Here is a 10,720-nt window from a genome sequence, read left to right as displayed (position 1 = left end):
TGTATACGGTCAAAACCGAGTTTGCCCTTCGTGTGATTAATCAAGATTGGAGCATGATGGACCGAGGTTCATCATTATAATATCGAGCGGTGATGTGAAGTTGGGTTGTCGAGTTCGAGACCCAGAGACCGATCAATACCAAGACCGGCCAAGATTGAGACTGAGTCAAGATCGAGCTTAAGACCCCGAGACCGACCAATACCGAGATCGGCCAAGATCAAGACCTGGTCAAGGAGCAAAAAACCGTTATAGCCACATTTGGGGAGAGAATCTCGGCGGAAATCACGGCTTGAATCAAGGAAAATATAATTAATTAATCTATCATGGGATTCCCACTATGTATTTTTAATTATATCCAAAGTAGGATTCCCCCACTATATCAAGAGTGGTTATCATCTGTACAAGGACGTTGATTCATTCACATTCAGATTTACTGAAATTTCCATTACATCTAGCAAATATTATCCTTTTTGGGCTTTGATATTGATTCATCTTGTTCTCTTATCAATCACTCTCTATTCAATTTGGGTTTGCATTCATTCCTTTTATAACTAATTTCGATATTCATTTACTTATTTTTCCAATTTGTACCAAGTTATAGCACATATCCTTAAAACTACGTATAAATTCAACTCTATCCGTTTTTCGGGTAAACAATTTGGCGCCCACCGTGGGGCTAAGGATAAAGTTGTTGTTTGGTACGAATCTCTGTAATACACACTATTTTGCACTTGCTCTTGGAAGTGTCTTTGATTTCAGGTGAAAAACGACGAACTCTCAATTAATGGCCCTACCTATCGACAACGAAGCTGGCCTTCAAGATGAGAATAACAACATGACGCCCAGGAACGAAAGGCCACTCGTTGACCCCGTTGGAACTCGGGTTGTAGATCCAATTGACGTTAATTCGCATGTGGCCATTGAGGCGAACCAACGTTCCGACCCCGAAAACAGCATTCATGGTGGAACTCGTTCTGCAGTTCGAAACACCCAAAATGTTGGAGAAGACGGGATCAACCTACGTATGATATTTGAAATGTTGCAAGCTCAACAGGTAGCGATAGCTCAGTTGCATAGCCAAACCCAGGCACCGAGCAGGACTGAGCCCGGTCTACCCCGAGAAGTCACCCACAAAATGGGGCCAGCTGTAGTAAGATCAAATGATCAAGAATCGGGGACTAATCCCGAAATTATTAGGATGCTCGAGGAACTGACAAAATGAATTGAGTCAGTAGAAAAGAAGATTGAAGCAAACGACAAAAAAGTAGAAACTTATAACTCCAGGGTTGATCAGATCCCGGGGGCACCACTAATATTGAAGGGCTTGGATTCCAAAAAATACGTACAAAAGCCCTCCCCCCCGAACACAGCTCCCAAACCGATCCCTAAGAAGTTCCGCATGCCCGAAATGGAAAAACCGACCCCAAAACCGACCCCAACGAACATGTCACCTCTTACACATGTGCCATTAAAGGGAACGATCTAGAAGACGACGAGATCGAATCTGTATTATTAAAGAAGTTCGGGGAAACCCTGTCAAAGGGAGAAATGGTATGGTATCATAATTTACCGCCTAACTCTATCGATTCTTTTCCTATGCTTGCAAATTCTTTCGTAAAAGCATATGCCGGAGCCATAAAGGTCGCGACAAGGAAGTCGGACCTTTTCAAGGTAAGGCAAAAAGATAATGAGATGCTAAGAGAGTTCATATCTCGTTTCCAAATAGAACGAATGGATCTACCACCGGTCACAGACGATTGGTCCGTTCAAGCTTTCACCCAAGGACTAAACGAACGAAGCTCGATGGCTTCATGACGGTTGAAGCAAAACTTGATCGAGTACCCGGCTGTTACCTGGGCCGATGTACACAATCGATATCAATCGAAGATTAGAGTCGAAGACGACCAGTTGGGTTCTGGGTCCGTTATTAAAAGGGATACCGACCGAGAACCAAGGTCGAACATGGACCGATACCAGCCGTATAACAGAGATCGTAGGGGTAGCGAACCGGGACGCAACCCCGTACGAGGCGAAAGGAGAAGTGATTGAAGCCAAGGGTCTTGAGGGCTGATGAACAAGAATGGGTTCGACAGGCATACCGGACCTAAAGAAGCACCGCGGTTATCAAAATATAACTTCAACATTGATGTATCCGCCATCGTGTCGGCTATCGAACACATCAAAGATACTAAATGACCTCGACCTCTGCAGTCCGATCCAGCCCAGAGAAATCCCAATCAAATGTGCAAATATCATGGCACCCATGGCCACAGAACGGAAGATTGCAGGCAATTGAGAGAAGAGGTAGCCCGGGTATTTAATGAAGGGCACCTTCGAGAGTTTTTAAGTGACCGGGCCAAGAACCATTTCAAAAATAGAGATTTCAATAGACAAAACGAATAAGAAGAGCCACAACACATCATCTACATGATCATCGGAGGGATCGATGTCCCCCAGGGGTCGGTGCTTAAACGCACTAAGAGGTCGATTATAAGAGAGAAGCGATCTCGAACTCAGGATTACATACCTAAAGGAACCTTGTCCTTTAGTGATGAAGACGCGGAAGGAATCATACAGACCCATAGCGATGCATTGGTAATATCTGTACTTATGAATAAAACTCAAGTTAAGCGTGTGTTAATTGATCCAGGTAGTTCGGCCAACATCATTCGATCAAGGGTCGTAGAGCAAATCGGTCTACAAGACCAGGTCGTGCCCGCAAACCTAGTACTAAACAGATTCAATGTAGCGTGTGAAACTACTAAGGGCGTGATAATTTGGCTAGTAAACGTGGCCAGGACCATCCAAGAAACGAAGTTCCACATGATCGAAGGTGACATGAGATATAACGCCCTGTTCGGTAGGCCGTGGATCCACAACATGAGAGCAATACCCTCGACCCTTCACCAAGTTCTAAAATTCCCAACACCAGAGGAAATCAAAACGGTCTACGGGGTGTAACCGGCCGCAAAGGACATGTTCGTGGTAGTAGTCCCTAAGAAGGGAAACAAACTTAGAATGTATATAGATTATAAAGACCTGAATAAAGCATGCCCTAAGGATTCTTTTCCTTTGCCAAATATCGATCATATGATCGATGCCACGGCCGGCCACAAGACTCTCAGTTTTCTCGATGCCTACTCCGGGAACAACCAGATACAGATGAACCCGGAGGACCAGGAAAAGACCTCGTTTATCACTAAGTACGGTACCTACTGTTATAACATAATGCCATTCGGTCTAAAAAATGCTGGTGCAACTTATCAATGCCTAGTAAACCGAATGTTTGAAAAACAAATAGGAAAATCAATGAAAGTGTATATTGATGACATGTTAGTTAAGTCCCTGCGAGCAGAGGACCATTTAAAGCATTTGCAGGAAACTTTTGATATATTGAGGGAGTACAATATGAAGCTCAACCCCGAAGAATATGCATTCGGAGTTGGCTCGGGCAAGTTTCTTGGCTTTATGGTGTCCAAACGGGGAATCGAGATCAACCTCGATAAAATCAAAGCTATCGAGGATATCACAGTAGTGGATAATGTGAAGGTCATGCAGAGGCTAAAGGGACGGATAGCCGCCCTAGGACAATTCATTTCGAGATACTCTGATAGGAGCCACCGATTTTTCTCACTACTTTAGAAGAAGAGCAAATTCGCATGGACTTCAGAATGCCAGCAGGCTTTGGAGGAATTAAAGCGGTATTTATCGAGCCCGCCGCTGCTTCATACCCTGAAAGTGGACGAGCAGCTTTACCTGCACTTAGCTGTCTCGGAAATAGCGGTAAGTGGAGTCCTGGTTCGAGAAGAACGAGGTACGCAATTCCCTATTTATTATGTCAGTTGGACCTTAGGCGAGGCCGAAACTAGATATCCACACTTAAAAAATTAGCGCTTGCTTTAATAAGCGCCTCTAGGAAACTAAAACCATATTTCCAATGTCATCCGATATGTGTTGTAACAACTTATCCTCTTCAAAATATTTTACACAAACCGGAGCTTTCAGGTCGATTGGCCAAATGGGCCATAGAAATCAGTGGGAATGATATTGAGTATCAACCCCAAATCGCCATAAAATCCCAAATCTTGGAAGACTTCGTGGATGACTTTACACCAGCCTTCATACCAGAGATTGAAAAAGAACTACTGATAAAATCGGGTACATCTTCGGGAGTCTGGACCCTCAAAATTAGTTGTTCACAAAGGGGTCCGAATTAGGCATTGTACTAAAATCACCCACAAGTAATATAGTTAGACAGTCTATCAGAACTTCAAAATTGACTAACAATGAGGCCGAGTATGAGGCCATGATTGCAGGTCTCGAACTAGCTAGAAGCTTGGGGGCGGAAGTTGTAGAGGTTAAGTGTGATTCCCTCCTCGTGGTAAACCAAGTTAACGGGACTTTTGAAGTCCGAGAAGATCGAATGCAGAGGTACTTGTATAAAATACAGATGACTCTACATCGATTTAAGGAATGGATGTTGCAACATGTACCCTGAGAACAGAAATGGCGAGGCCGACGCTCTTGCAAACTTAGGTTTATCGGTCAAAGATGACGAGCTCAACTCAGGGACTATCATACAACTCATGAGATCGGTAATCGAAGAAGGTCACGCCGAGATAAACTCCACAAGTTTAACCTGGGATTGGAGAAACAAATACATAGAGTACTTTAAGAACGGGAAGCTTCCATCAGATCCAAAGGAATCGAGAGCTCTGCGCACAAAGGCAGCACAGTTCACCTTGTCTGAAGACGGAACGCTGTTTAGAAGGACGTTCGATAGACCATTGGCAATATGTTTGGGACTGGGAGATACAGATTACATCCTACGGGAAATTCACGAGGGCACTTGTGGAAATCATTCTGGTGCCGATTCGCTGGTCGACAAAGTAATCAGAGCAGGGTATTATTGGACTGATATGGGCAAGGATTCAAGGGAGTTCGTTCGAAAATGCGACAAATGTCAAAGGCATGCACCCATGATTCATCAACCCGGGGAACTACTCCACTCGGTCCTATATCCATAGCCCCTTCATGAAATGGGGAATGGACATCGTTGGCCCCCTCCCATCGGCCCCAGGTAAGGCTCAGTTTATTTTGTTTATGACTGATTATTTCTCTAAATAGGTTGAAGCACAGGCTTTCGAAAAAGTCCGAGAAAAGGAAGTGATAGACTTCATTTGGGACCACATCATATGTCAATTTGGGATGCCATCCGAGATCGTATGTGATAATGGAAAACAATTCATCGGCAGCAAAGTAACTAAATTTCTCAAGGATCACAAGATCAAAAGGATCCTATCAACACCTTATCATCCTAGTGGGAACGGACAAGCCGATTCGACCAACAAAACCATCATCCAAAATCTTAAGAAGAGATTGACCGATGCTAAAGGAAAATGGAGAGAAATACTACCCGAGGTCCTATGGGCATACCGCACAACATCGAAATCTAAGTACCGGAGTAACACCATTCTCGTTGGTTTATGGTGCCGAAGCTCTGATACCGGTCAAGGTCGGAGAACCTAGTATCAGGTTTCGATATGCAACAGAGGAGTCGAATAACGAGACCATGAATACGAGCCTAGAATTGTTTGACGAGAGACGAAAAACTTCTCTTGTCCGATTGGCCGCCCAAAAACAGCGGATCGAAAGGTACTACAATCGAAGAAACAATCTTTGATATTTTAACATCGGGGACTTGGTGCTAAGAAAAGTCACCCTCAACACCTGAAGTCCGAATGAAGAAAAACTGGGTCCGAACTGGGAAGGACCGTATCAGGTTCTCAAAATCGTCGAAAAAGGATCCTACAAGCCCAGTATGATAAACGGCAGACAACTACCGAGCAATTGGAGCGTATCGCACCTAAAATGATACTACTGCTAAGGTACGGCCTTTCCATGTTTATTTGTATTTCGAAACTAACCCTTGCAGGTGTTCGACCAGGAACAGGGATGGATTCTTCAACACAAAGCCTTTATGTCTGAAAGCATGCGTTGCATTCTTTTTCCCTTAGACCGGTTTTGTCCCAAATAGGTTTTCCGGCGAGGTTTTTAATAAGGCTACCATTGATCGTGCTAACTTAGAACAATTCAACAGTATCTGAGGCCTTTTACAATCAACCTCGAATACTGGGGGGATTTGCCCTCGAATATCAAGTTTGATGCAAAGAAGTTACTTCATGGCAACAAGGTCTCGACAGGAAATATTTGTAAGGGCCAAATGGTCAAACGAACCATGCCCGCATAGGTTTGCTCGAGCCCTGGCACAAAACATGTACACATGTATAATGACTTATAAAGAGAAATTTCTTCTTTACCGATATCTCATACCTCAGAAAGGTTCTTCTACTTCATATTCTCGATCTATTATGCAAACAGGCTTAAGGGCCGACCATGACCAGAGTTTGAATGATTATCCCCACAAATCAGGGACAGTCGTCCGAAAAATCAACGAGATCGAATTATATAAACTCCGAAGATCATAAGCCCAAGAGGCAAATCCCGAACTAAAGAGGGATTTTTATAGGCCACAACTATCCCACTCGGGGACTGATACTTCGGGCAAGCTCGAAAGTAAAACGGGAAAATAAGCCCAAGACGCAAATCCCGGACTAAAGAGGCTACGACCGAATTAACACGAATCGGGGACGTCTGAATTCCATAACAAAACAAGCCTTCAAAATCAATCATAAACCGGTTAAAAAGGCTACTGATAAGTAGGGATTTTTACCACTTATTTGCTCTCTTTTACTTACGTTTTAGCTCAAAAATGCTTAAAGGTATTCCCAAGAACTAATGAAATGTGCTTTCTTGCATGAATATTGGGAAACGATCCAAAGGAGTGAAAATCAACTCAAAAAGGAGTAAAATTGGACAAGAACCAAAACAAGGCAAAAAGGGCTACAGTGTAGACTGCACAATACTGTGTGCGGCCGCAAACTCTAAAGATGCACTGATAGAATTTCTTCACATAGTGCGGACCGCACAATTATTGTGTGGCCGCAGAAGACTAGATTCAGAGACTTGTAGTTTGGGAGCTTAAAGATGTGCGGACCGCACTATTATTGTGCGGCCGCAAGATGCCAAAATGCGGCCGCACTCATAAATGTGCGGTCCGCAGAATGAAGCCCGGATCCAATCCAAGAGCAAGAATGCGGCCGCACTCAGTAATGTGCGGTCTGCACAATTAGAGGAAGTGTGGCCGCATCTCACTTTTATACGACCGCAGAAAGCCAACCTGACCAGTCAATCTCAAGTGCGAACCGCACATATAATTGTGCAGCTGCACAATCTTCGCAGGGGCAATTTTATTAGATATTTTCAACTGGGTATAAATAGATTTTTTTGTCATTTTTAGGTTAAGTTTGGTGCGCCTGAACACTTAGAGCCGTTTTTATTTACTGTATTGGGTAACTTTGTACTAGTTTAGCATTTAAACATTAGATTTTCTTTCCTTAATCAATTATTATGTATTTTATCTTAGTTTTTTCTTTAATTTCTTTATTTTTCATGAGTAGCTAAACTCTTAGCTAGGGTTATGACCCAATCCTAGTATGGGTACTTAATGGATGATTGATTTAAGGCTTATTTATGATTGGGTATATGATATTTAGCCTAGTTCTTGCTGGAATTTGAGAATTGATGGTTGCAAACGTTGATTCATGCCTAATTGACTTAGTCTTTACTTGAGAAAGTGAGACTAAGTCTAGGAAAACTTGGCTAACAAGAATTTGGGGTGAACTCAAGAAATTGATAGCGCCTAATTAAAGGGTCGAATCTAGAGATAGTAAGACCCGACTTGAGCATTTATCACTTGTTTCGTGAGATACCTATTTGGACTTGAGAAAGCCAAATTGGGCAAAATCACTCAAACTACCGAGAGGTATAGAGTGAGTAATTGAGTGTGATTTCTATATTGTATCCCGATCAACCAAACATGCCCTAAAGCTCTAAATCCGTTAGGTAACCAACTAGGCGGGAGTCGCAACCCTAGATCTTTTATAACTTCAACCAATACCAAAAACATTGTCTCTTAGCTTTACAATTACAAGCACTATCATAAAAGTAGAAGTAGAAACAACAATTGAAAATGTGGAACTGTAATCTTAGGCACGTCGTACATTCACACTAGGTATATACCTAATCCCACATCAAGATCCCTATGGAATCGACCCAGACTCGCGTTGGGTTTTTATTATTGCATCGACCGCCTCGCAATCTAAATTAGTGGTGTGAGTTTGGGCGACATCAATTTTTGGCACTGTTGCCGGGGAGCAAAATGGATTTAGCTATATATTTGATTTTGTGTGTGACTTGTCTTCTTTTCGTTCCGGGTTACTAACCTTTTTGTGACTCGATTGTAGGTACAAAAATGGCTCTCAACAATGATCCTCTCGGAAACATGCCATTGGGGGATGTGGACGTGAAAGATGACCCAGTTGAAGAGGTTCCTCTTGAACCTCAAGCAAATAGATGAGGTCGACCGCCTCAAGACAACATTCTCATTCCTCCCCCAAATCCACCAAGAGCGGCTCCACATCGGGTGTTGCCGAATGAAGGGCATGCAAGTGCCATAGTCCCACCCCGCATTAGGGCGGGAAACTTTCAAATCACAAATGTTATGCTTACATTGCTTGAGCAACGAGGATTCTTCACTGGGGCTCCGAATCAAAATGCGTACAATCACTTGAAAGGATTTATGGACACATGCTGGGGGAGTAAACAGACCAATGTTTCTGAGGATGCTTTAATGTTGAGACTATTTCCCTTTTCTCTACGAGGGAAAGCCTTGGACTGGTTAGAAAGTTTGCCAAACCATTTTATCGATACATGGGATGAATTGGCGGAAAAATTCATTGCCAAGTTCTTTTCTCCCGGGCATATGGCTACTCTTAGAGGCGAGATTCTAGCATTCAAACAAGAATCCAATGAGCCTTTGCACGAGATATGGGAGAGGTACCGCACTATGGTGAAAGGGTGCCTGAATAATGACATGACTGAGGCTATGATTCAACAAACCTTCTACAGGGGGATCAATACTATCAATCAATGCGTGGTCAACCAACTTGCTGGTGGAAATTTCATGACAACACCATATGCCGAAGCTTGTGAAATCTTAGATGAAATGGCAGATACTTCATCGGCATGGCAAAGTAGAGAAAATGTTCCTCAAGGCAATCCAAATGTGATTCATCTACACAAAGAATTGCACGATCATGGGCAAGAAATTGCCGAGTTGACCACTACAATGAATCAATTGGCCAAATCTCAACTTCAACAGGTTCAAGGTCCTAAGCAAGTAAATGCAATGGAAGGTGTCAATATGATGGTGAACAAGCGAAGGCAAAAGGGTTAACAAGTGCAAAATCATGTGGAACGATTTGTGCAAGATGATAGTGGGTTCGACCAAGACGAATCATACAATGAGAAAGAGGAAGAAGTGTAATATGTGAATAACTATCAAGGGCAAAGGAACAACTCTCAAGGCCCGAATCACCAACAATGGCGGTCTCAAGGAAATCAAGGAAATTGGAATAATCAAAACCACCAAGGCAATTGGAGTGGTGGTACTAACAATCAAAGTAATTGGAACAATAACAATAATCAAGGCAATTGGAACAATCAAGGCAACCAAGGCAATTGGGGTGGTAACAATCAAGGATATTGGGGAGGCAACAACCGGGGTTGGAACGGTAACCAAGGGAATCGGGGGCCGGGCTCTCAAAGGCCCCCGATGTATCAACAACCAAACAACCCGCCTCCTTATCCATCTCAAGGTTCTAATTCTTCCAACAATGAGATGGGACGATCGAAAATATGTTCAAACAAATGATGGATAAAAATGCCGATTTCGATGCTCAATTAGCCTCTCACAACACTTCAATTCGCAATTTGGAAGTTCAATTGGGGAAAATCTCGCAAGCTTTAAACACGCGTCCTAAAGGGGGACAACCTAGTGATACAGTGGTGAACCCGAAGGGTGGGAACAATACGGGACATGCCATGGCCATAACAACAAGGAGTGGAAGAGGTAGAGATGCAACCACCTCAAATCAAAGAAGAATTATGGATGATGATGTAGTGGTTCAAGAAGATGAGATTCCAAGCAATGTGGTTCAAGCTAATAAAGAAGTGATAATTGATATAGATGAGAATGTGGAGGAGACCCAAGAAGAAGTGAACCCGTCTAGGGAACACATGATTGACATACCGGAACCGGTAGTGCAAAAGGCCAAGGCACCAATGCCAAGGCCTCCTCCTCCATACCCTCAAAGGCTCGCCAAGCAAAATAGTAAGAACCAATTCAAGAAGTGTATTGACATGATGAAGAGCTTATCCATTAATTTTCCATTGGTTGAGGTGTTAGAACAAATGCCTGGTTATGCAAAGTTCATGAAAGATTTGGTGACAAAAGAAAAGATCAATGAATTGTGAGACTATCAAGATGACAAATCAAGTGAGTGCTATTTTGCACGCAATGGCTCCGAAATTGAAAGATCCCGACGCTTTCACAATCCCTTGTACTATTGGAAGCGCCGACTTTGGCCAAAGCTCTATGTGATCTAGGGGAGAGTATCAACTTGATGCCCTACTCGGTGTTCAAAACTTTGGGAATTGGGCAACGAAGACTCACATCTATGAGGTTACAAATGGCGGATCGTACTATGAAGAGACCATTGGGTATTATTGATGATGTGTTGGTTCGTGTTGATAAGTT

The sequence above is a fragment of the Nicotiana tabacum genome, chromosome 23, assembly GCF_000715075.1.
Source record: "Nicotiana tabacum cultivar K326 chromosome 23, ASM71507v2, whole genome shotgun sequence".
NCBI lineage: Eukaryota > Viridiplantae > Streptophyta > Magnoliopsida > Solanales > Solanaceae > Nicotiana > Nicotiana tabacum.
The sequence above is the reverse complement of the archived record's forward strand: the minus strand, read 5'-3'. Positions refer to the sequence as shown.